This window comes from Corvus hawaiiensis, chromosome 4, assembly GCF_020740725.1.
Source record: "Corvus hawaiiensis isolate bCorHaw1 chromosome 4, bCorHaw1.pri.cur, whole genome shotgun sequence".
Lineage (NCBI taxonomy): Eukaryota > Metazoa > Chordata > Aves > Passeriformes > Corvidae > Corvus > Corvus hawaiiensis.
In genome coordinates, this window is record NC_063216.1 from 25,493,105 (window position 1) to 25,520,278 (window position 27,174).

The 27,174-nt window shown below is 41.9% G+C and overlaps 2 long non-coding RNA genes across 2 annotated transcripts in view; one reads left to right on the forward strand and one right to left on the reverse strand.

The window, feature by feature from the left end:
* Nucleotides 1-4,992, forward strand: part of LOC125325594 — a 50,794-nt gene extending 45,802 nt beyond the window's left edge. The window contains exon 5 of the long non-coding RNA XR_007203420.1: nucleotides 3,089-4,992. This is a non-coding gene — a long non-coding RNA (uncharacterized LOC125325594). The remainder of the gene's footprint in view (nucleotides 1-3,088) is intronic.
* Nucleotides 4,993-23,278: 18,286 nt separating this feature from the next.
* LOC125325250 lies at nucleotides 23,279-26,949 on the reverse strand. Its single transcript, XR_007203248.1, has 3 exons — nucleotides 26,586-26,949; nucleotides 24,681-24,822; nucleotides 23,279-24,366 (listed from the first exon to the last, which is right to left on the reverse strand). It is a non-coding gene; the product is annotated as an uncharacterized LOC125325250 (long non-coding RNA).
* Between the last annotated feature and the right edge of the window lie 225 nt (nucleotides 26,950-27,174).

Here is a 27,174-nt window from a genome sequence, read left to right on the forward strand (position 1 = left end):
ACAATTTGGATGTTAAAAAACTCAGCAAGATCAGGAAAAGATCTTTTCTGAAAAACGTGTTCCCTCATCATGCCGCAACACAAGTCGTTGCTGAATCAATGGCACCTATTTGCAGTACAGCAAAAGGATGTGTTTGTAGAATATCTCACACCTTGCAGAAATGTAACCCATAATGAAAAGCCGTCTTCTGGAAGGTCAGCATAGTAAGGAAAACTTCTGGTAATGGGGGAGAAGTTCAGAGTGAACTGAATCCAGTCATAAAAACAGTAGGCAGGAAGAAAACAGGGAATACTAATGGATGTTAATGCAATGGTGCAGGTAATGGATTTGGAAGGATAAAAGCTATCTTAAAAGGCTTTAGCAGTATATTTTTAACACTCACTAGTATGCAGAGACACTTGAATCTCTTTTCTAGAAGCCTGCTTATTTGGAAAGTGCATTTGAAAAAATTTTAACACCTTTCCAGCAATGAAGTGAAAATATGGTATCTTTATCTAAATATCCAAAGAGTAGAGCCTTTCCACATATGTGTATATCAATGTTGAAGGTCCCGCTGAACAAAATTATGTTAGTCAGTGTCTGCAAAGTAAAAATCAAAATAAGGACCAAGTTTTTCCTCCAACTGAGTCAAGTTTAGCTTGAGTACTTCTGGAGAAAAGTTTCCCATTGTCAAAGAAATAAAAAGCTGGATGTCCAGCTTCTGCTCATTTGGCTTGCCACAATCTACTCACGTAATTAGACAGGCTCATTTCTCATTTGTGCAATGAACTTGTTCAGAGCAAAATGAAAGCAACCAACAGAGGTTTAAAGTTCCAGCTGTGAATTTTCTCTTTTTTGTTGGCTTCTATCGGAGCCAGGAATATATATTCCACAGCTTTTGGTGATTTACAAGAGTGATATTCACCTCCTGCAGAAGGCCTCACCTAAGTCTGTTTACATGTCTGGGTTTACTCAGGTAATTCAAACAAGGCAAGTCTTGTTTTCCATTCAAAGCCATTCTCCCAGGAAGCAGAAGCAAAGCCACCCGACCAAGCTCTTATCAGTGAAATGTTGTCATACAGCATCAACCAGAGAATAGTCAGCCATACAGCACTGTAATAAAAAATGTATCTGGCATTTCCTGGTCTATTTACCATTTTATTGAATACCACACTCCCCTGAGTGGCGACTGCAAATTCCAGGGGACAATTCAGCCCCCTCTTTCTTCAAGACTGGAATTTTAATGGGTCCGATAAGAAATGGCCCATCTTTCATCAGATACTGTGGTGTCTATTTTAGCTTTTTGCCTCTTCTGTGGCAACTTTGTACGCACACAGACCTGGGGTATCAACTGATGACAGTCAGTCCTTTCAGAAGCCTCACCAAGGTACTTGAACCATCCATTATGCAGGGCACTGTGAGATAAATTTATCAGAAACATTTGCACAGGCCTTCAGCAAAGGAAGTGGTGTTCTCTGTGTATTTTCTGCAGGCTTGGTTGGGAGCACAAACAGGGTCAAATGATGGAAAGATTTGGTTTGCAAGAAGAGGTCATTCCCTCATTCAGGTTTGCTTGAAGTTTCATCAGTGCAAAATCAGTCTATTGTGAACTTGGTGCCTCTGCATGCATGTGGATGTGGGCATGAAATGAGTGAAAACTCAGCTGTGTTTAACTTTGCTTTATTTGCTATATTTCTTGTCTCTCAGCTTCCTGGAGTTTAACCCCAAAAAGGTTAATGTGGTTGCCTAAGCTGCCATTCCACTTGCAGCCCAGTTCAGGACACTGAGACGGAAAGAACAATGTGTACAGATCTTATTTTTACAAACATTGGTCATTTGATCAAAGGTTATACTATTTGCAACTTCTCATATTTCCAGCCCAAGAGCCGAACTGTCACATATCAATGTGTGTTTTCTTCTTCCATAAACAGACACCAGTTTACTATGGAAACAAGTTTTCTCTTATTCTTTAAAGAAGACAGAAATACTGTAATGGGCAACCCAGGATGTGCTGATGGATTTGTCATGAATTTTCTTCAGCACATCTACCAGTGCTTCCCAGACAATTGGCTACAGCTTCAACAGTTGGATGTGACTGTCACTTAGACATCCAGTGCTCTGAAGCAAGTGCTTACCTTTGATCAAAAATACGTATATACTCATGATTTTTGTGTTACAATTTGTGTGTCTGACTCTAGAAAAAAGGTGGAGCCAGTGTCCATGGCAGGTAAGTTGTTTGTTGGGAAAAGCCTTCTCCCAAACTGCTGGTGGGAATTGATCTTCTGGTTTTTGGTGAATGGTATCTTATTGCACTAGAGTTGTTCTTTCTCTGCACATAATAAATTCAAACCTGCTCAGAACAGTAAATTGGCCCCTTTTTAAAATGCCACTGTGCTGAAACAAATGCAAAGCTTCCCACAGCCCCAGAGGGATTTTCTTGAAGTCTACAAGTCTACTCATGGCCAAGATGCAGGACGCAAAGATGGGAGTCAGCTGAGGTCTGGACAGATGTTCTCAGAGGTTGGGTGCTTTGCCTCTGGGAGCATCTATTGGCCTGTCATTAGGGCCTTTAAAGATTATGATGATTATATCCTTCTGGGACACTTCTACCAAGTTGCACAGCGGAAGCTCTGGCAGGGTCGAAGTGCCTGCTTTGGCTGAAAGTGGCCTCTCCCCAGCATTCCTGAGAGCCCTCCATGACCACCACAGGTTGGAAGAGCCCCCTGCTGACCCCGGCCAGAAGCTGACCCCTGAAGAGTGTGCACTCACAGCCCCAGCAGCCAGGGATTTGGGTCTCCTTAGTGTTATTAGTAACAGTTTGCTAAGTCCTCAGGAAAATACTAGAGAGCAGAACCAGAGGTTGGACACCTCATTTCCATTGACTTTTAACTGCAATACTTGTCCTAGCTGTTTCTTTGGAAAGTTCAGCTCATAAAAACTAGAATTTCCCAGTGACCCTAAGCAAACGCAGAACTTGTGCAAAGAGCTACATTTCTGTGGTCCCCTGGAAATCCTCTGTTTGTTTTGCTAACAATTTTTGTGATAATTTATGTTTTCCAAACACTGGCATAGAAATCTTAAGAAAAACACAATCTGCTTGATTTTCCAGGTGGATTTAAGCATTGAGTGTGTGAGCCATGAACTCTGGAGAACACTCCCTGAAGGTCAGCAGCACCGGGTCAGGCTCTGCAGAGCTCACCGTGGGATGTGGGATGCACGTCAGGTTAATGACTTGCAATTGCACGCAGCCTTCCCTAAAGCTGCACATGTAGTTAATGCATATCAGAACTCAGCAAGACTATTCAAATTACCTCAATTTCCCAATGATTTATGATGTAGGTTTCTGACATCGTTGGTTATTTATCTGTCCTCCTAGTGTTGCGAGCCAAAGCAAAGAGGGGAGAAACAGATGCAGTAAAATTATGTTTGAGCAAAGGGTCAGATGTGTTCAGAGACAGTAATGTTGGATAGAAGGGTAGTGAAGGACTCAAAAGTCAAAAACCTAGACAAGACATCAGTCCAGTCCAGAGTCAAAGAAAGTGAAAGGGCCTTTCCTCATTCTTTTTCTACAAAGGATCATTTCCTGACTCTGGAACATGGATTCGGTTCATTTAAGTAGTTTTCCAGGGTGTATTTTATATTGCAGACTGGAAGTTTTTTACGATATGCCACTTATAACTTTTCACAGCCCTAAAAAGTTAGGCTTTTTAGTAGGAGAAAACCCACTTCAGACACAGCACTTACAATAAATGGGCCAAATTCTGTTCTCAGTTACAGCTGTGCAACCCTCATCCTTAGTGCAAGAAGTATTTGAGCTTAGTAGAGGTTGCGGATTAAAGACCTGGGGTTCCAAAACACACCCTCAGATGCATGTGTGTGGCTAGGACTGAAACCAGTGGGACTCCCATGTGTACATCCAGGGTAGACTTTGGCTTGTGATTTTTATTGTTTGCGCTATTGGATAAAATTGATTCCAGCGTTACATTTCTCAGTCAGAGTTATTTCTACATCATCATGCATCAAAATGTTGGCTCTGATCTCTTCTTCTTGATGGTAGCTTTGAGGAGTATTTGTTTTCTGATTAGTTTGGGCCCAGCATTAATCATTCTCAGGCTTCCTCTAACCCTTTTTTTTTATTATTTTACTGATGGCAGATTTAACTGTTGGCTCACCTTTATTTCCAAAACAGATGAGTTTTATTAGTCTCTAATATTAGCCAGATCCAAAGAGTTGATAAAGTTAGACCAATGTGGGCCAGATGCTCAGCTGGGAACTGCAGCCCTGTTGATTTGGGTATCCTGTCTGGGAGAGTCTGACAGGGTGCCTGGGCAGGAGGAGAGCCCCAGCTCACGCATGCAACCACGTAGAGATGAAGGTCTGGTTCCTGGGCTCCTTCAGATGCTCTCAATCAACAAAGAGACCTATTAAATTCACTGCTTTGCAACCAGAAGGAAGATGACCTTTCAGGGGGTATGTTTTAATAGTTGGAGAGATGTATTCCATAGAATTGTTAGGGTTGAAAGGGACCTTTAAAAGTCATCTAGTCCAACTCCACCCTGCAGTGAGCAGGGACATCTTCAACTAGATCAGGTTGCTCAGGACCCTGTATTTCTTTATGTTGGTAGAAGAATGATTCTGAACAAGACAATAAAATCTTTGGCAAGGAGCTGTTCTTGGATCAGGAGCTTACATCTCCTAACATTTTCTATCTTTGAAACTTGTGTCAGTCTCTCATCTAAAAGCCAGGTATCAGATTCAGCAACACATGTAATTTCATGAAGGGTGTTTCTTCTTTCTTGTTTTGTTTTTACTACTTCTGCTTTTCCTTCTGTTAGGGAATGAGAGTCGCAGTTTGTGCATGGCTCTACGTCCGCAGGAAGTGTTCAGCTGTGCCGTTTGCAAGGATTGTGTAAAGGCTCATAAATGAAAGGGGAAATGGGTGCCAAGAGGAATTTCATGTTGCCACGAGGAGGGCTTATGGAGGCTCTTCTGAGAGGATGAAATATGTGAATATTTAGGAACACCCTCTCTAGCAGCTTCAAATGCAGCAAAAGAAGGGGTGCTACCTCTTTCAGTGCCTCTTTATGTCAGTAGCTGTTACAGGTGCAGCCTACTGCTGAGCATTCATTTGAGCACTTTGAAGAAGGACAGACAGACCTGAATGCTTTTAAAGTAGACATGATGCTTATTCAAACTAATTAAGCTGGATTTATGAATTCCCAGTTCTCAAGTAATTCTTAATTACAGGATCACAGGAGGATTCAAGTCGGAGAAGACTTCAGGAGGTCTCTGAGCAGAAACCTCCTGCACAAAGCAGGGTCAACTATTGTCTGGATATTTGGAAAAAGTAAAGATGACTGAAAATACTATCTATCAAATTTAAGTTTTAAGTCTGACTTGTCTCAGAGCTCATATAGCCTTTAAGAGAAAGCCTAGAACTCAATCTAATGAATTTATTTGTATTTCCATTCCTAGAAGTTGTTTTTTAGAACAATTTGCAGCAGAATTGCACATCTTTCACCAGGTATGAATTCAGCATCAGGCCCTCAGTGTAGGACAACAGCATTCCATGGCTGAGAGCTGACAGGACAGACAACAGGCTTCAAATTAAACAGCAGCATGGCATTGGTTCTTATATATTTTATGCACTTGTTACCTTCACTCAGGAAGCCCAAGGCAAGGCAGAAGGACACATTTGTCCTGGAGTGCTGGATCTGCAGGTTGCCAAGGTAGTGACAGGTTCTGTAGCCATACACAGCAGTAATTTTGTTATCTGTAGATTTTCCTTGATGTTTACTGGTAGTGAAAATATTTGTGATGTGGAGATTAATTCCTGCAGAATTAATCATAAAGACATCTGCAGAGAATGGTTTCTCTCAAAGTGGTTTTGTCTGTAGTGCACATAACCATTTCCATTTTTCCTGAGAAAGACAATTGGCTCTTTTCATTTCTCCAGTTTATTATGGGTTCTTTGCTCTGTGCCTCGTTCTGTTTGTGTAAAGTCTTACAGATCTTTGTCCATGGCTTCTGAACTGAGCTATGAGGTCAGATCATAGACTTCTGGGGAGAACAAAAGGTGCTTTACATGGAAGAGCCCTATGTTGGACTGTTTTCCTTGTGAACGTGGTAGCGATGTGCTGTACAAGTGAGCTTGGTACTTGTGTGTCAAAATGCCATCAGGCATGGAGAGATCTACTATAATATGAAGAAAAGACCTAGGGAAAAAAGATCAAGTTTTTTTTGGTCTGGTAGAACTGTTGAATTGGGTATACAAACTTGGCCACAAAATTATCAAAAACTGTAGCCTTAGCTCAAAACTTTACCTTCTCAACAGGTGTTATTAAGCTCCGTTTCAAACGGCACTGCTTGCCTGTGACACCCATCATTGTTAAAGAAGGATTGTGGCAGGAACAGGAACCAGTTGTGAGACATTTCAGGAGCAGCAGCTACCAGCATATCTACACTGTGCTGGCCAGACGCTCAGGGTAACGCCACGGTGCCTTCAGGGTGCACACCAGAGCTGTCCTTGCACTGGGGCTCCTGTTATGCCTAATTATTTATTCAGGACACTTGCTGACTGCATACAGAATGTTTACAATGCTCATGAGGGTTTTATCTATAAATGCAAAACCCAGAGAGGTTTTTTTTGAATTTTATCAGGGGAATGCTATGAGACTAACTTGTTTCCAACCTCAGGTACTTCTAGAGCCCAGTATTCCAAGCATTGTAGCTGCCACTGTACTTGAATGACCAGCTTGGACATTTTAATATATCCTTCTCCACAAGTATATCAATGGAGAAGAGTTTTGCATGCCTTTACTTATCTCAAAAGATTTAATCTAAAAACACTTACAACTGAGCAATATCTTAATGTTTATGTGCTTTAAAATCTACCAAAAAATAATAATTAAAAAAAAGCAGGCTAATAATTATACGCAAGAACTATGCATGAAGTCATCCTCAAAAAATATGCATTAGCTGAGCAAAAATGACCTTGTCATTCAGCTTAGCTTGGTGCCAGCATTACTCAAGCAATGATAGATCATATGGACCTTGATTGTATCTTAGAGAATTAGGTTGCCCAAAGATTATCTTTATCCTCTGTCAATAGGGAATGAGAACTCAGGCTGTATAAATAGTGCAAAGGGAGTGCTGCATTGGACAGTGTAATTTGGAAATAAGACTTGGAAATAAGTTGTGCACACATGGATAACCAGGCCTTTTCAAAATCCCATGGATGAGCATCATTGCTCTCTCATTGCATATCCTGCACTGTCCCTGGTAGGCATATGGAGAGAAGAATACAGTAGCACATACCATGTGCATGAGCAGGCTTCCCTGCTGCAGTGTAATTCTGTCATTGTCGGCCTCCTTTCAGTTCTCTTCAGAAGAATTCCAGAAAATCAGATGGATTTTAAGCCAGTGGACTGATTACACAGCCGCCAAGTCGTAAGGGTAAAGCACTCCATAACTATCCTCAAGAATCCATTAAAGCCCTGCTGAAACATGATCTACCACTGATTAAAGGCGATTAAAAGGGGGAGGGAGAGGTTTTTGAATTGTAATGCACTGAATGAAAGAGATCAATAAATGAAGTGGGGTGATCTGAGAACCAGCCTGTTGTTGCAAATGTTTTAGTTCAACTTCACTGGGAGAAACTGCACCTGGACTATTCCCATCAGCTCCATGGGAATCAGATCAATTTAATGGGTTTGCAGGGAGGGTGGGGAGGTTAGCACTGTTAATGGAAAAATACTGTCAACTGTATCAAATGCTGCTGTTAATTCGAAACACTAGCAAAGTCTTCCGAAGTAATGTTTCACCTTAATTGCCTTAGGGAATAATTTAGCTGTAATTGGAGAGTAGCTTAAAGTTATGTGCATTTCTGAAACTCAAGAAGGAAAAGGAAAGCAGCAAGGAAGAAATGCCCATCTATTCAGTCTATAAGGAAAGCATTAACTTGGCAAAAACACAGGTGAAAATTCAGTGATTGAGCAAGCTGGCAGCATGGAGTCAGAGAGTAGGGGAATGGAGAAGGGGGCAGTGAACCAGCCTGGTCTTCAGAGACAGGGTTTACACTGAAATTAGTGTTCTACTGGTGAAGCACAGCAGAAGCACTTGTCAGACAAGACAAAAAAGAGCGATGAATGGGAGTAACAAAGAGGCCCCTCAGAACATCCAATGAATTGTGAGAGCTCACAAAAGACACGAAGGGCTGAATGAGGATACTGAAGGAAAGTTATCCTAAGTCATGTGTGCTGTTCTTGCAAGGTACAATCAGCCCACCAGGACATCAGCTCTTGCTGCCTGGGAGATTGCTTCCTTGCTGAAGTTTTCATTTTGTTTTGTGCCCAAGCTGGGAATCCTGCAGGGAGCCTGTTACCCAGGGAGCTCAGTGCTTCCTAGCTGTGGACAGTATCTGTGAGGTTTCTGATTTGGGGTACCCAAACCCATTAGATTCTGCTGGAAAGCAGCTACATCCTTTCTTGTAGCTCAGAAAGGAAAAAGGACAATTCAAACCAGTATTGCCCAATTGCTTAAAGTCATCAGTTGGGCTTGACCTGTTTGATAATAGTGCTGGCACCACAATCAAGGAGGACTTATTACTGCAAGGGCCTATTTGTTGATGTAGAAAATGTGAAGGAAGCTAAGAATGACAGAATGTAATTTTTGATGGGGCATTCGGTAATCTGGGTGCTTCTCCTACTTTTATTTTTCTCTCTTATGTACTGATGCTGGTCACTCTTAATGAGCAAGACATTAATAAGATACAACAGCACTGGAAAAAAGCACTGGGCTTTGCAAACACACATGCAGTCTTTAACCTAAAAATATAAGTGTTAAAGTTATGAAGCTGGCCTTGCAGTATACCAGATGAATTTGATTATACATATTTTATTATACACAATGTCTTTTAAAAGTGGTGTTTTCTACAAGCTCAAAAAGAGAATCAACAGCAATTTTACATGGAATAACTAGAGTAATAACTACTTAGCAGTTATCCTAAAGATTATGCCAGATGAGAAAGTGATGAGATGGCATAGGTTTCTTAATATTCTGAAAAAATCCTGAAAAGAGAGATCAGTGTACAACAGTGTGCTGCTGGGATTATTCATCATTCAGCCTTCTATGAGAGATAAAAATTGCTTTGAGAACATCTTATCAAAGAGATGTCATGTCATTTCTATTCTTCTCATGTTCTTTTAGTGATAACTGCAACTATTTTCAACTGCTTTGAAAATAACTACTCTTAAATGGGTAAGATTTTACATAATTATGTAACTTTTTAAAATCCAAAATGAGGGAAAACACTGCAGAATGACTCCTCGTTATTTTAGACCCTCTAGGCCCAAAAGCCACTGCCAGAGGATGTGCTGTTGCACTTCATTGGTTACAGCATCAGCAGCGACCATCCCAGCAGTGGGGACACAAACCCAGTGTCACAAGCTGAAATCTGTTCAGACTTTTCTCTCAGGACTGTGCAGACTCTTTGAAATTATGAGATATGGAAGTCAGCACATCTTTCTAATTAATTCAAAGATCAAATTGAATGAATTAACCAGCATATTAATGAAGATATCCTTTCTTCTCCATTCTCATATGGCAACTAGAGGATTAGGGTGAATGTGTACTGAAAGCATTTGACTTTGTACACACACAGCAAAATGAAATGATGGGTAGGGTTCCTGTTCTCTGTTACCCTGCCAGCTTCTATGAACTATCTTCTTTTTTTGTTCGAGCCCAAACCCCACAAAAAGACAAATAAGGCTGCATTGCACAAACTTGTTTGAAAGATACAGCACAAGCCAGGAAAGCATGCAGTAAAATAAGCTTAATTTCAGGTTTAGCTTTAAATTTCTAAACCTCCTGAAAACATTGCACAATCTGAATTAATTTCCCAGTTGGAAAAAGATGTCCTTAGTCAGATCCAAGCCAGGAACCACGCAGATTTGACAGCTGCACAGGAGCCAACAGAGAGTGTGCCTGAAAGTAGTCTGAGGCATTGAAATTGTCAAATTCTTCCAACAGTCCTATAGCCTGGTCTGACTTCAGGTAAGTGCCAACTTGTTTCACATCTAAGTGGCTGTCAAGGAGGTGGAAATTTGGCAGTTTTGTTTCAACATGTGCTACTTTTTTGCATCCTTTGGCAGTCTGGGAGAAGCCCCATAGCAAACAGAGATTAAGATGGCATCTTAAGTCTAATTGACTTGGAAAATTTTACTAATGGGACCAACCCAGGAGACACTCAGCAGTTTGATATAAAAAATGAAGCTCATAGTGTTCTTTTCTTTCTCAGCCTTTTCATCAGACCTCTAATTGATTTAAATATGTTAAAACTTTTGTAAATTTGGACTACTACTTAATATGAAAAATGCCTGAGACACCCAGGAATGGGAAGTGATTTGTGATTACCATGCCAGGATTCTCTGCAGCATGTGCTCTTCCAGTGGCACAGGGCTTGTGTAATGAGAAATCTTCCAAGGAGTAGGAACGGGTGAATGGATCACCCAGAACCACAGCCTGTAACCACTTCTGATTTTCTCTTCAAGGGTTTTGGTTTTGTTGTTGTTTTGGGGGTTTTTTTAGGAAAAAAAAAAAAGAAAAATCTTGGCCTCGGACTTGTCTCCCCAAGAACATATTTGTTAATCTAAAATACCAGTTGATGACACATATCCAATTCACAACAGGATGCATTTTCAGTCAGTCAGCAGCACAAGAACAACTCAGGTATGGTACACACCATTATGTCACAGCCAGTAAACAAATGCAGAAAACCATAAACAAGCCTTAGGCAGGTGAGTATCAACCACTTTACAGAGCAAGCACTGTCCCACGGTGTGACACCCTCCACGGCATGGTGTGGATCAACCCCATTTACTGGGAAAGAGTTACGCTGCCCTGCACCAGCTGAGGACTGGGCAGTGCAACCTGCCCAACAGCTGCTAGAAACAAAAGGAGAATTGACCGCATTTCCAGAAGATGAAGTGAAAAATCTGTTGAAAACACAGATACTTACATGACCAAATTCAGACAAGAATAATTTCAGTCTTTGAGAGAGAATTGCAAATAATGGTGATTTCAGAGTAGGAGTAATCACCTAGGAGGCAGCTTCCTCATGGGTTTGGAAACCAGCAGTGGCAATGGCAGCAGTAGCAAGAGTTTCAGGCCTCTGGTCCTTGATGTTTGCAAGCACTAGAGGACACATCCTTCTTTTTTGCTGGCCATTTACATCCCAGTAACTTAGTGGTGTGCCTTTTGTCTGTCAGTCTGCAAACCTCTAGGTAGCGTGCTAGTTGTATTATTTCCCAGAGATCACTGCAAGATGAGCTATACAAATACAAATCCCAAGGAGAAATAATCGTAGCTGCATAGAAGAGAGCACATTTCAGAATTATTTAAGGACTTTTAGTTGCAGAGGGGTAGTACTTGTGGGTTTCTTATTTTCACTGTCAATCAATTTGATACCCAAATGGACTACTTTTTTGAGTAAATCTCTATATCTCTTCCACAAAGGAGAGAAATAGACTCCTGAAATGCCCTGAAATGATACATGCAAGGATGTAGTACCTCTAACTTAGTAACTGCTATCCCCTCTGTGTAAATTTGAAACTGTAATGAACAGTTACAACGAGGGAAATGCATGCCAAGTAATGTTGGGAAAGAGCATCTGTGGGATTCTCAGGACAGTTTGGCATTGCCTGGACACAGTTTCAATGAACAGAGAAGCAGATGAACCAGTGTCAGAGGGTGCATATTTCTTATGGGGAGTGTAAATTCTGTGTTGAAAAGGGTAAGCACAATCGAAAAACAGCAGTCTGCAGTCAACACAGATGAGAAAGGAAATCGTGACTGCTTGGGATTCCAGACATTTAAACAAATGAGAATAACATTTCTAAGCAATAGAGAGCTAGAAGAACGAAAAGCATGAGGAAATGGCATACTGTGATTTAAAAATAGCCTGGCGCAAGGCAGGACAGCCATGCTGAGCATGGAGGGAGCTGTGCAGCTGCAGGATCACTTCTGCCTTACATGACTTGGGGCATGCGCCAGAACTCCGGAGCTCTTCCTCCATCCCGAATCTGGGAACTTTAATGGAGCGTTACCGATGAGGATAGAGGGCCAAGTTATGTAGTTAGAGTCAAGACACATGTAACTTCAGGCTCTCCAGGATGGAAGGGGAAGAGGGTGCAATTTCAAAGGAATCACTAGTGTGGAAAGAATATGTGGAAATTCCTAGTTCACAACTGGAGCTATGTAAAACTTGGCCCTTGTTCTTTTCAGAGATTTGCTGTTTTCTCTTTTATGTCAGCTCATGCAGGCTTGCACCCTCTGGCTTTTCTTTTGTGTTCTGGGAACTGAATAAACCCTGGAAGTAGTGAGAATCATCAGGTCTCACAACCTAACCATGCAAAATCCCCTGGCTGGAGTGGTTTTGATGTGAAATCATAAATCAGTCCGGGTCCACACAAAGGGCTTCTGAGCTGCAGTAAACTTTAGACAAATGTGAATTTGGTTTGCTAGTACTTTTATTTAAGTTTTCCTCTTAATTTCATCCCTTCTATGTTTTTTTCATTAACAAATACCTGGAAATTGCATAAGCTATATTAATGGATGATTATCTTCTCCCTCTTTCCCCTCTCTTGGTGTATAATTAACTTTTCTTTCTGCTCCCTCCTTTTCTGTTCCACACACAAATGCACTTGAAAAAAGCCTCAAGGAAGATTGTTGTAAGAAGAACTACAGTAGCTTTAGGACTCAGAAAAGAATGTATTCACAGGTCACACCAAGTAAGGAGCTGGAGTACCCCTCTCTGTGAGGTCTAATTTTGGTATGTTTGAACTGTTAACTGATCTTATCACGAAAAAAATAAATACTTATATTACAGTTTTGCATGAAGGTCATAAGGAATAAATATATTCCTTTAGGTAAACCATTGACCAGTCATTAATTTTATTTGTGCTTTTCTTATTGCCACAATTCCATCAAACTCAAAGCTCAGATGCTTATTTTGCACATTCAAAGAGCCAAAAGGAATAATGTGGTAGATCCAATCTAGCCATACTTTTAAAAAGCTTTTAACAGAGACCTCCACAGAACACTAGAGATGCTTAGAGAGCTTGAGGTCTGTGAGAAAACACAGCATCAGCAATTCTGTTCCAGTGGATTTAGAAGTGATCTGGTAATGAATTGCGTGGGGAGAGAGTGCAGGGAGGTGAAAGTGGGTGGGGAAAAGGCAGACACTAAACTGCCAGTGGCTCAGTGCTGGGCCCAAGCTTTCTGTTGCCTTTCCAAATGCTGAGTCATATAAACAAAATATTTTTGTTGACTTTCTGTGTGTTTTTAAGCACCTGTTATAGATTTTATAAAAATAAGTAACATAGAAAAATTTATAGCTGTGAAAACATATTTTTAATGCAAAATTTCGGTATACCAAGACCTCTTCAGACAATCCAGTGTGCTTTATAGCCATTATGTTTCTATTAGTCGGACATACAAGGCTGGTGCTGAGATATAAAGAGGAAGAAGAGTAGATTCCTGTGAAGAGCAGCCCAGAGCCAAAGTCCTAGAGATAGTGAGTGGTGATAATTTTTAGGACTGTGACAGGTGTCAGTCATTTGCAAGAAGCACTACAAATCTCCCTTCTAAGAAACCCTTTCCACATCTGTATCTGTAATGGTTGTAGGTTCTGTAATTTTTTAATGAATCTATTTCATCATGTTTGAGCAGTTTTCTCTCTCTCTTTTCCTATTTGAAAGGACAGGAGCAGAAATGTGTCTGGCAAAGGAGGATGATACTTTAACAGAAAAACCAAATGATGCTTTGAAGCTTTGTGGCTTAGCACAGATTTTTCATTTTATAAGGAGATGCTATTTTTGTATTACTGGTCAGGCTTATATTCCTGGTTGTTGGGCAGGGCAATTCAAATTCCCTTTGATTTTGTATTACTTGATCTTTAACTACCAGTTTTGAAAGACTGTTGGGTCCTGTAATTTTTTCTCTTTTTTTGCATTCACTATTATTTCTTAGCCATTGTGCATTATGCTGTGAGGCACAATCTTCCTCCACGTGTCCCCCCCACACTTCTACAATGCAAGGACAATAATCAGGATAATATCTTCCTTCTTGCAGTAGACTATGTCAAAGGTGATTTTCTAACCTTTCCAAGTCTGGCGGGGTGAAAGAGTAAAGAAAAAAGCTGTTTGGGGTAAGACAAGCCCTACAGCCAACCTTATATCTGTGTGCAGCAATGGGACCAAATCAGGAAGAAACGGCTTGGAAATGCTGGCACAGAGAAGCCCTTCTCTGTATAATTCATCCTGCTTCACCAGCAGCTTTCAGCTCATGTTTGTTGTGGCTTGTCCTAAGTCCTCCCTGCTTTCTTCTCGCCTGCTAAAAAAAAGTAAGCCACTGGTGGCCACAGAGCTCTGCTATGCTGAAGTGTAACAGCAACAGAAGCATTCGGGAGCCTGTTGCCTACTGTTGTTTTGGAGGTTTTTTAGCAGGGGTGGAAGGAAAGATTGCACACAGTCTGGGAGTTAAACTGGGCTCTTTGTGTTGCTAAAGCATTTTGAACCTTCTCATTTACTTATTCACTGGAGGAAGACACAAGACTATACCTCCAATAAAGGCATTTATAACACATGTCAGACTGCCCAGGGAGAGTCCTTCACTTTTCTCTTTGTAATTCAAAACAGCATTTGCATCCTTGCTGGAAGTGGAGCCCTCCTCAACTTTCCCTCACTCTGGGGAAAGGAAGTGCTGAAGGATGGAACAGTTAAGCATACATGAACCCAAGCATCTCCTGTGCTGGGAAATTTCACAGAAGAAAGGCATCTGTTGTGCTGAAATAGTTGCTCTCCAGACCTGATATTTAAAGCTGCAGGCTGTCTGTCACTAGTTTGAGATCTTGTTTTTCCTCTGAAGGAGCTAACACCATCCTATAACCCAGATAACAAAGATCTATGTGGGGTTTACCATATATTAAGTGCTATGCAAAGCTGTTTGCAAAACTCTTCATATGCATATTGATTTTATTAGAGTAAAAAAATCCTTTTACAGCAGGTTTGATTTGTTTCAGTTGTTTGCTTGGGAGCTGGTCCTTACTAATGCCTTAGTACATGAGCAGAAAGAGAAATACATTTTTTTTATTTATCTTGGACTCAGACCTCAAGCTCAGTAATATTAATATTACTTCATAATGGTAATATTGCTTAATTGGCCCAAGTACACCTGGATCAGGGGCGCATAATATCAAAGAAAAACATCACTTGCAAGTAGGTATGAGAGTAAGAAGCTCTCTGAGCTTGTCCTACCTGTGCTTACATGTCCAGTCCAGTCCACCACCAGAAGTGCATTGGTCAAGCATTTCCCACTGACTAGGGCAATGCAAAGAGCAGTTATGTCTCTTACTTAAAAAATCACCCACATTTCCTCTATCAGTACTGATGGAATTTAGGTTAAGATTAGTGCAACTTGTAATGAATTAGGAAAATCTATTCCCTCTGCCCTGTCAGACAGGGTATAAAGGGTTGCCACACCTTCCCAGTGCTGAGAGTTACCTGTTTATATCCTCCTGTGTCCTGCATTATCAGATTTGACTTGCCCTAGTCATCTCTGCAGCAAAAGTTATTACAGTTCAAAATTATCCATTTCTTCTTTAACCTCAGATGCAACATTTAGTTCAATGACTGATTCAATTTACCACTCAATTTCTCAGAATGGTTTAATAACAAACTGCATGAAGAAGCAATCCACTTTTGTTGGGGCTCATTTGTACTGATCTAATTACGTCAATATTCTCCTTTGCAGACTCAGGAGAAAATCATGTAAAGGAATTCAGGCTTCTTGTTTTCAGCCTCTGATCATTTAGAATGTGCTAGTCAACCTTCCTTTTCTTTCTGAACAAATCACTTATATTTTGCATCCTAATATGATGGCTCGAACCATGCATTTACTTTTGACTTCATTGCCATTTCACTATAGTATCTAGCCTCTTTTATGGTTTGGTTTTTGGGGTTTTTTTCAGTTTAAATAACCAAGACCCAATTAACGCATCTTTTAAACTTTAAAGTTATTAAAAAAAAAAAAAGTAATATAGTCAGTGAAGATAATAAGGTCCCATGAAAAGGCACTCAGATGACAGTCAAGAAATTTAGACTTAGTTTATCATCTTCTATTGACCACTCAGCTACCGTATCTTTTTGTGCTTGTTTCTTATTCCACTCTGAAGAGAAACTGAGGCATGGTTGTGGTTTCTTTCATTTTCCCTACACTAAGTGTGAGGGAACACAAACCTTTTCTGTGGTTTTGTAACGCAAAAGAGCAAAATGTGATAGTCCAGTGTCAAAATAGTCACTTTTCTCTATTGGGAAAAACAGTGAAGAGCCAATTATGTTGTACATATCACTGTACATGTGTGATTAACAGGACCAGTACAAGCATTCCTGGAATAACATTTTTCATGTCAGTAACTCACAAGCCTCTCAATTTTTAATCAGACAGTCACAAACTTCCTTGCAGTAAATTCCACCTGGTCTTGCTTGGCCTGGGTCTCACCATGGACCTCAGAAAAGCTATAGCATGAGCAATGAGCTGAGAAACAGACAGAAGGTGCAAGTGAGCCCAGAGGAGCTTGGACCCCAGGGCTGTCTGCCTGGCAGCTCACAAAATAAGAGTGTTCCCTGCCAGCAGCACTGCAGAGAAGAGCACCTGAGAGCAGGTCTACTGGTGGCTGATAAATGTGGGGATTTGGGTTACCGCCCCATCCTTCCTTCCCAGAGTTAAGCATTGTCTCTCTGCTTTGGCTCAGTTCATTGCACTGAACCAAAGGGACCATTTTTACCATAGAATAATCAGTTAGTAGCAGCCACAAAAAGGCCTTAGAAATCACTGTTTGCCACCTGTCATAGCTGGCCCTTCTCAGGAGGGCACATGGGCTGGGCTGGAGCTACAGGGAGCCTCCTGAGCTTCACACAGCTTTGTGCCCTGCAGTCCTCCTCTCCAAACGTGATGCTCTGTCACAGCCAGGGTGAGGCCGAGGGCTTCCTGCCCTCACATCCTCTTCTGAGCCTGCAGGTTGGGGGCTGACCTCTAGGTCACTGCTCTTGCAAGCTTCAGGAAGCCTCGCTACCCTGAGCAACCCCCTGTTGCCCAAATCCCAGCTGGTGACCTGTAAGAGAGAGGTGCTGCAGGGGGGAGCTGGGGAGTCGTCTACTGCCGCTCTGGAAAGGGGATCTCCTCTGACCAGATTAATCTCCACAATCTGGGAAAACATGGTTTCAGTTTTCTCTTTTGTAACAGCAATCCATGTTGTCAACTTAGATTATAGACCTGAATGGCCAGATTATGCTGTCAAATGCTTATTTCTGAGAGACTGTGTTGAACGGGCCAGGTGTCACACCTCCTCTTGTTCTTTCCATAGCTCTTCTAGATGATATTTTACACCCTGCTAAGACTGAAGATGCCCTGAACCAGACTTGAGCAGCAGAGAGAAGGACTAACATGCCTCCCAGAGTGAAGGATTGCTGCTGACTGGAGCTGAGGTTTTCCCACCAAAAGCAAATTTACAGAGATATATCTCTGAACCACATGCTGGGCTTGGGACCAAGCAACAGAAATAGCACCACTGAGGTTTTTCTCCATTTGGCCATTGAATTGAGATACCTCGAACTTCAGGAAAATTTGAGTTTGGATTTTAAACACCTTGGGATCTGAAGCACCCTGGACTACTGGGAAATTATGTGGTGAGTCCAGCAGAGAAGTGTGCAGTCACAATGAGCAGGACTTGTGGTTTCCAACAGGTCCACCTCCAACCTTTATGTTGACGCCTAATGAATTCAGCTGTAGACAATATCTGCTCTGTCCTATACCATTTCATAGAGCATTGCACTGTTCCAAGGCTCATTTGAGCCTACAGTAATATTTTACCCGTTGGAATGGGTTTTTGCTCTAGCTAGTTTAAAGGCATGTTGTGGCAATGAGTAGGTGAGGGTGTATTTAGCCGTAACGAAAATATTACCATTCATGATCTGAGCAGCTGAAACAAGAGGAACCAGAGAGAGAGAAAACCATCAAATGGGGCAAGGAGGGGGGCAGATGAGGGGGAAGAACAAGCGTTTCCTTGATGAAGGCATAATGAGTTTACGATTCCAAAAGAAAAGCACTTGTGGAAAGACAATACACGGATGAAAGGGCATGGACCCCTAAGCAGGATGACTCTATACAGCTGTCACATTGCTTACTAAATAATCACGACAGAAAGGTTACCTAGAGGATTGGACAATGGCTGCTGCCCAGTGCTTCCTTTGCTGGGTCCTAGCAAAGGAAGCACCAGCATGTAACTGGGCTTGTTGAGTCGGGAGGTTCTAGGACCCTCAGAACAAAAGTGGACATTGCCCATTGCCAGGCAACACAGCCAAAAGATTTCAGATTCCCAGGCATCCCATTTTTTTATTTTCTAAAATAAGTTGCCAGGATGTTACACTCAAAGGTTTTATTATAATCTGTGGTATTTAGCAGGGAGTATGTCAGATTCACTGTGAAGAAACTGTTTCAGAGGTCTACTGTCCACTGTATAATTTTAAAGCTTTTACCTTTCATCTCACAGCTGGAAAATGTTTTCAGTGAATGCCAAGAGCCAAGGGCTTATTCAAAGAAGGACACAGCTGGTTCCACTGCAAAACATGTGAAGCAGAGTGGTACACTACAAAAGGAAAAAGAAAAACCAGTGGGTTAAACATTAACTAGTTAGTGCTTATAAAATTATTTTCATTTCTAAGTGCTTTGGAGAGGAGTATCTATATGAAATGCCGTGGCTGAAGGAGAGACACAGGAGACATGCTGGCATCTGAGACAACTCTCATCAAATGCTGACCATGAGAAACCCCACTTCCAGCTTGCTGTGTGCAATCACCCACTTGTAAGTGCCACAGCTCCATGCAGCAGGGCATGCAGGGCACGAGGCTGTACATCTGCTTCACAGGGAGGTTTGTGTGCCTTGGACTTGGGAATCTCAGCATTGCTGTGCCTCTTGTGTAACAGCTGCTCTCTCTGAGCAAGCAGAGCCCTCCCTCTCTCCCATATGTTTGGTTGCTAATTGCAAACATGAAGGACAGACATACTGATGCCTGCTTTTTCAACTTCCTCAAGTTCATACTTTCAGGCAGTTTGCTTCCAAGCTGAACTGCCTTCTTTTCATGGATGTTTCCATGTGAGTAGTTTAGATTATTTCACCTAGCAGCTTTGATAGATTTCGATGCTATGGAGACCCATCATAGATCTTTTTTAGCCATTTATTTAGAATGATTAGGTCCACACTCATTTTGGAGTGAGCAAGAAGCAGAGAACGTACAGTGTGCTGGACACTTAGCTGTCTTTGCCTAGAAGCATGCTAGGAGACCTCACATCTACTGAGGGCTAAGACCACACATATTTACAGTAGGTTAATCAAGTGCTATAATGCCAAAGAGCAGATTTTCCTCCGGGAAACTTGTTATTTTGCCATGCTCTACTCATCCAGCATAAAGCATTGGCAGTTTGCCCATAGAGGGTACTGATATTAGTTCTGTTTGTTGCTTTCTTTGTGAGAATTACTTGGCTTTAAAAGGATGCAGTTGTTTGCCCACTTCTGCTTCCCTCCCAATATTAACAGTAAGTGCAGAATAAGCCAACTATGGCAAAGCATTGCCTCTGCAGCCCACAGGCTAGCAAGAAAAACGTTTCTTTTTGTGGCAGCTGGAGAAGAGACCCCCAAACAAGAAGTTTTTGTTCCTGATTCTTCCAACTCTCCTGCCTTTCTAAAGCTAGGTCACATCTAGTCCCTGACATGTTTGTCACTCCCTCCACCACATCAAGCTGTTGTGAACATCCCTTGTCCTAGTCAGTTAAGGGTCTCTAATTAGTGACATAATAGTTAGGCAATGAATGAACCAAACCTGCATCATAATGAAGGATAAACATCGCTAGTGAGTCACTCTGCAGCAGGGATCCAGCACTGCTGGAGTGGTTTTTCCCCAGCAAGCTGCAGCTGGTTGTAACTGGGGTGTATCTTTTATATGTTCTGCCTCAGGGGCAAATTGCTCCAAACAGGACTTTGCTGCATGGCTGGAGAAAAACAATCACTTGTTTGTAGTTTTCCTTTCAAAGGGATGAGTCTAAAATACCCTTTTCTGACTGAAGCAAAGTAGTACCTTCAAGGCCAACCCCTTTCTTGCAGTGGTAATTTTCAAAGGAAAATCTCTGCTGGATTTTTCCATGCAGGGCACTCACTGAAAGGGTTGTGTCTGTGCCTCAGCCTGCAGGCAGCTGTGTGCCCACAGAGTGAGCAGGGAGCGGTGACAGGCACTCCCATGGCACCCACCACAGCCCATTTTGCCATTACTAGTGGAAGGCACAATGTGTATTAACACCTCTCTGATTGCTGGATAAAGCTTTTCTAGGGTGAGGCTCAAACCAGTAACACTGTACACAATTGACTTGGGTTAGTGGTTTACCTCAAAAAATGGAGGAAATCACTTAGCTCTTTAACCAGAAGATTACCACAGCCACAGTGGTTTTGCAGCAGCATGTGTTTGGTGGATATTACTTAGACATGGAGAAAAGGGAAAGTCCTGTGGCAGAACTCAGGGATTTTCCATCATGGCCTTGAGTGGGCAGCAATGTTTGCTGGGTAGTGGGGATGCCAACATCCACAACCAGGGCATCCCAGTAGCAATTGCAGGAGAAACCAGTATCTTACCCACCTACATGTTTTTTCAGCAGATGTATTTATAGCCTGAAGCTGTCTGTCATCCAAACTTCCTACCATCCAAGATGCAATTTGAATGAGATCAGTCAGGTTTGGTGCTCTGGGGATTGCACTAGACACCCCCACAGAGGGTGGAGGGGCTGCATGGCAGCAAGATGCAGCGGGTAGAAAGTGAAACACTGTCCTGTTTCCCACCTTGGGAGACTCACTTGAGCAACAAGCAGATGCCTACCAGTCCTGGCAGAACACCACCACCCTGCAGATTTTGAGCGTGTGAGAGCCTGCAGGTCAGGGAGAAACGGGACTCACAACAGATATCTTTGTCTCGGTGACAGGTATCTTTGTCTCTTTGTCTTCTCCTCTAGTTGGCAGAGAGTTAGTGTTCTCTGTGGAGAGATGCAAAGCAGCTAAGTCAGGTGCTTACTCTGAACCTTCATGTAACGGGTGCCTGTTTTCTTCATTAAACTCGAGGAAACTAATCTCGCAGGGTTTTCTGGCTTCCATTTACATCCCTACTATCACCTGAGTTTCAGGCTGTACATGCTTCATGTATCCTCTTGCATGTGCTCCAGGAGCAGGCTGGAATTTCTTGGGATTTGAAAGGTTTTACTGTGTTTTCACTTAGCCAAAAAAGCTGAGTGTTGCCTAAATCAAAGGGTCCGCAGACACGAAGGAAATAAGCTTCCACATAATGCTGTGGAGACATGGATTGTGCTCCACACTGACATGGAAACCAATTACAGGGTTTGTAAACAATGTGGAAGTAGATTATGGCACTTTTTATGCCTGATGATAGTGTTTTAGGGAGGCTGTGACAAAGTGGCCTGTCTCTTTACGAGTCCATACAATTGGCATACACATGGCTGGCCCTGCAAATGGGATCTCTACACAGAGGGTGGAGAGAAGGGCCTTATGCAATTTGGAACACAGAGTAAGAGACACTAGTGAGCCTATAAACTCCTTAAGTATCTCTCCATCTTCAGGCCATACATTTAAGCCTGATTACACATTGCAAGGAAGTGGCTGAATCATTCCTAGAGGCCTGCAAGGACAAACCTGAAGGAGGAAGTAAACCACTGCAGCAGCCCTGACTTACACAAGAGAAAGGAAGGGATCTCCAGATACCTGCTGCGCGCAGAAGCAAGGTCCACCTCCTATGATAGAGAATAGCACCCCTGAAAGAGACTCTTGGGTCTGGCAAAGACAACAGTTTCCATATGGGGAGAGCAGCAAGAGCTCGCTGGGGCTTCAGGGGATCCTCAGTGATTGAGAAAGGAGGACACTGTAAGCCCACAGAGTATGCTTACAGTCCAGTTCAGTAGAGACACAGAAAGCAGATCCCATGGCTGTATGTGGCTTAAACACTGCCAAGATTTTGTCTGTCTGTCACTGAAAATCTTTGCAGAATGAAGAAAAACTGAGACATTTAGTCAAAAGAAAATTACCTCCAAAAGGTAGGCAGGACACATAAGGTATATTCCCCATAGTACCAGCTCCTGTCACAGTTGGTTCTCATCCAAACTAAAAGTGGTCTAGTATTTTACAGGAGGAAAAAAAAGGAATTTCCAGGGAAGTGAGAAGATCCTTTAAGAGTCCCTCTGGAACAAACATTAGTTGGCTCAGCCATATGTGGTGAAAAGGATCCTACCTTGTCCACCTCTGCTGTATCATCTACCCCGCTCTAAACATAGCCTCCCATCACTGAAAGAACTCCACTTCTGTTGTCAATCCATATGGTTTTCCTGCCTTGAATTTGTGCAGTGCTGTCACCTGTGTCAGATGTGCAGGCAGAGTGAAACAGCCATCTGTACTGACTGGCAGAGGGAATTAACTCTTAAACAAAAAACGCTGCCTTCCTTTTCTCAGATTTCCATTTTGGTCTTGAGTTAAGCTGGGTAACTTTACTGCTTACCCAACTTACCAAGCTTTGCAGGTAAAAAAATATTTGCTCTGTCAGAGCAGAGAGCAGCCACTGTTTGCCACAGCCTCAATTCCTTGAAAATGTTTTCTTGTGTCTTCATATTCTCATCTCCTTCAGCTGAACTCCATCACAATAAGCCTTTGTACTGCAAACACCTTGGTATAACATGTTAGGATCTGTTCCACAGAGCCAGTTTAGACAGAAAGCATGCTTGTAACCGTGTAATTGAACTGCGCTGATATGCATGTGCTAAGGAACATTAACTTCTTCTAAACTCTCAATAGTTTCACATTCATGGTATATTTCCAGATGGATTGTAGCTGAAACTGTATCTTTAATGTCCTTAAGATATAGCACAGCAACCCATAAACTTATTGAGCTCCACAGAGCATTGGGTGGAAAAGCATTTCCTGTGCCAGATTTCTCCACTAAGTATTTCTCCTGACAGTGGCATGTTGAAAAACCATGTAACTGTGAGATCTGATAGTTACAGAGCTTTCAGAAAGAAGAAAACTGAACAAAGGTTAACCTACAGTGATTGATTTACTTAAGTTTTAAGCAGTCACATTGAACCTTTGGATAAATGTTTATTTAACATTGAAAACATGTTGTTTATTTTCATGACACAACAAACATAGTTTCTGTACTTGCTGGGACATAGCAAGGCTAGCTAAGTTCTCTGCCTTCAAAAACAGAGCCCTAGTACTAGGGAAGAATATGAAAAACTACTTTGCCATTGAGTGGGATAACACTTCAGGTCAGTCTCCCACTTATGGGTTTGTTTGAGAGGCTGAGGAAAGGAATTGTCCCAAACAAGATGAGAGATACAAAAAAGTATTCACCAGAAAAGTCTAGTACTTTATAGGCCTGGTCTAACATCCCCATCTTAGTTGAATGTCAGTGTAATTAATCAACGTGTTAATTTTGGAAGGGAGAGGTTTGAGCGTTATCTGTGTCCCTTCTACTTCTGTCTGTCCAATCTCCAAGCTGGGTAACTGAGATGTTCCCCTTGATGCCATCAACAGGGAAGGGTGCTCAGCACCTTCACACACCAAGGATGCAGCAGAAACAGCCTGTCAGAAGGATTAGAGGGTGTCCTGTGCTGTGAAGGCACCAGGGAGGATTGAGTGGCCTCTCAGCATTGACTTGCTGTGGAATGGGAAGTTCTGTGGCACTGGAAAACAGAGGCAGTGAATTTAATGCTGCTACAGTTGCCATTGAGTGCTTCTTGTATCTTCACAGCTTTTTGGTGCTGTTTGTTTGTTCCTTTTTTTGTTTTAAGGCAAAGAAAAGCCTTGTCAAGGTAGAATGACATACAGCTGTCAGGATGTTGACACCTGTCAGGATGAATACTAAAGCATCTACCAGCCCACAAGAATTTTAGGAACCTGACCTAGGGAACTAAAAGACCATTTTCCAGGATCAGTGGGGCCAGAGTCCCTCACAAAGTCAAGCACTCCTGATATAATCTAGTGTGGGCACATGCCATGGTCAGACTATAAAGTATCCTTTTGACTTCACACTTTCACCACCTCCTTCAGGATGGCTGGAAACTGTCTCTGAAAAAAAACATCATGCCTGGGAAATTAGAAATCTTACTCTCCTCCAGCTGCTAGCAAATTGCAAGGTTATCGGTAGTTCTGAGGGGGAAAGGAGGAGAGTTCTCTTCCCCAGCAGTGTGTTCTCCTTCTGTTGTCCATGTTCTTCAGTTTGAGATCAACTGGGAAGGAAGGATAGGTGTCAGGGCTGGATCCTGATTCTTGTCCAGCAGGACAATTCCTACTGGACAATTATGGAGCAAGAACGTTGCCCACAAGGTCCCAGAGTTGGCCGGTGACTGCACTGGATCCAAATGCTCCCCCCTCAAATGTTTGTGTCTTTGCTTATGGAATCCAACCCAAGTATCTGCAGTTGTTGCCTCTTTAGAAAAAGTCAGCCTCTTACAGCGCTGATTTTAAATCAAGGGTCAGTGGGTAAGCAACTTTCAAAAGGTGCATGAAAAATAATGAAGAAAACTCTTTCAACTGACAGTACCTTAGCAGATCTGCACTTCCCTTGGAAGTTGTCTTGAGCTCTCCACATCAAGAAAAAAGTTGAAAAATCACAGTTCTTGAGAGATTTTCTGTAACATCTGGATTACAGGTGTTCTTGTTCCTGCTCTTTTTAGAGTCCTCTGCTGAGGGAAAAAAAAAGGTAACCTAAATTAAGGTATCTGCAATAAATCCAGTAAATCCTTTTTAACTTTATATAAGACCCATATTTCCATTTAGGCCATTTTACATTCATGAGAGTCTACATGGGATTTACCTAATGAGTAAGTAGAGAAGAGCACAGATAATCCCTCTGGGCCTTATTCTGAAGTTCTTATTCAGGCAAAACTCCAGTGACATCAATGAGTCATTTCACCATGTAAGGATTTCAGTAGTGGGCCCTATCAGATTAAATAAAACTTTGCCCAAGATTTTACTCTATGAAATTATAGTAATCTCAGGCCCTGGATCTTCTGACTACAACTAGGGTGTATAACCCTGCCAGTTTAAAAGCATAATCATACAAAATCTCATTGGACCTGCATGCGATATGCTTGTCTTAGTGTCTTAGTATGGTACCAAGCTGGCTGCCAAAATGTTCATGGTTTTGGCCACGTGTCTTCTTTAGTCAGAACGTTGCAATTATGGTAAGTTTTGGACTAGTTCACCATTAATTATGAATATTTCATACTCCACTTAAATAACAACAGCTATGAGTCCTCTATTTTTTAATTTAGCCAACTCTATAGGTAATCTGGAGGGGTCTGGACCATTTATTTCTTTATAAATGTGCCACTTGTGGGCTTGGAGTTTCAAGAGGAAAGGGAGAAGATTAATTACCCCAATGTGATCTCTTCGATACCAAAGAACTGCATTCTCCGAACTGCAACACAGTTTTATAGAAAACCTGTCCAAATTAGGACAGTGACATTGAATTCTGAGAGGAAGGAAAAGGATTGGGTAGAGATGAGCCTGCCTTTTATGAGTGTGTGATCTGCCTAGTGGAGGGAACATTGTCAACAATTCAGAAGATGTTCTTCAGGTCAAAAGCAGTAATGAAGAAGAATATGTTTCAGTGGTCAGTCAGACAGATCATCAGTCTTTCCATAATCCAAGATGTACAGAGGAATCTGGCAGAAAGGTCAGGTCTAGAGAGACTCTGTTTTTGTTTCCCTTCTGATTTTTAATAGGTACTCCTTTTCACACACTTACTTAATCTTTCTACCATATCCCCATCCTTGGTCCAAAGTTCCACAGGAAAAAAAAATAGCTTTTTTCAATGTGCGAAAACTCACATTAGGATGGAAGAGGAAACAAACTGCAAAGGCCAGATGCCCTGAAAGTGAATATTTAAAGCAAACTTTGCTGGGCACAAACCTTAGTGATTGGATGGATCCTGCAGAAACTATTTTTTAGCAGTCTGTTCTCACCGGCACATAGGTCCAAAACTGTGTCATCTGAGATATTTTCTGTATGAAAAATTAAATGTGCTTGATTTTTTTCTTGGGAGTTTGAATTATTTAAATGAAACCCTATCAATCAAAATTCTGGAAATCTGTAGTGAGGGAGGAAACAAAAACCTTGCAAACCAAATAGGAAAATACATTCCTTCTAAATCCCAGCTAAACTCCAGTGTTTACTGGGCTAAAGTCTTGGAAACATTCCTTTAGAGAAGATAAATCTCTGGGGTCTGGGACTTGTCCTCATCTATGTTGTAACACGATGAGAGCATTGTAAGGTAATAAGCAGAGGTATGCTAATACAATGGTTAAATAATGCCTGGCATTCCCAAGGATGCTTGTACAGGAATCTTTCTTCCACTGAAAGAGCAGCTTGGGCTGACGGACGAGAGCACTGCTGTGTCTTCCACAGCCCTATTCACTACCAAGTCACAGAGAGTATTTCATACCTGAGAAGCCTTCAGAAGGTTGCCTGATCCGACAACCCCAGCCAAAGCTGGGCCAGTCTTGAGATAAGATGACATTTAGGTCAACGCCATCGAGGATGTGAGTTTCAATCGAAGTTAGTGAGGGAGCCCATGATCCGAAATCTGATCCGGCTGCCGAGAGGGTCTCCTGAAAAGCATTTTAATCAGTGCAAAGGCTCACATTGACTTCAGTGGGAGCTAGGTCAGACATCACTTCAGTGAGACTGCCTGCCACAGTCAAATCACGGGATAGTACAACTGAGCTTTTGTTGGCAGCATTCAAGGCGCCAGATTGTGTTCTCTCCTGTATTGGTGTCTATCCAAAATAACTCCATTCACGTCACTACAGCAATTCCCTACTTGTTCCTGTGTAATTAAGAGGAGGATATTTCCCACTAGGTTGGTGAAATCACTCAGCATTAGGGATAGGGATAATCTGTACATGTTCGTCACTGTCAGCATGAAAAGATTTAGGATCCTCTGCAGGACTGAACTTTTTTCTGTGGGCTTCCACATTAAAGTCGTAAAAACATAAAGGTTGCTTTTAAGGACTTTTCAAAAATTAACCTCA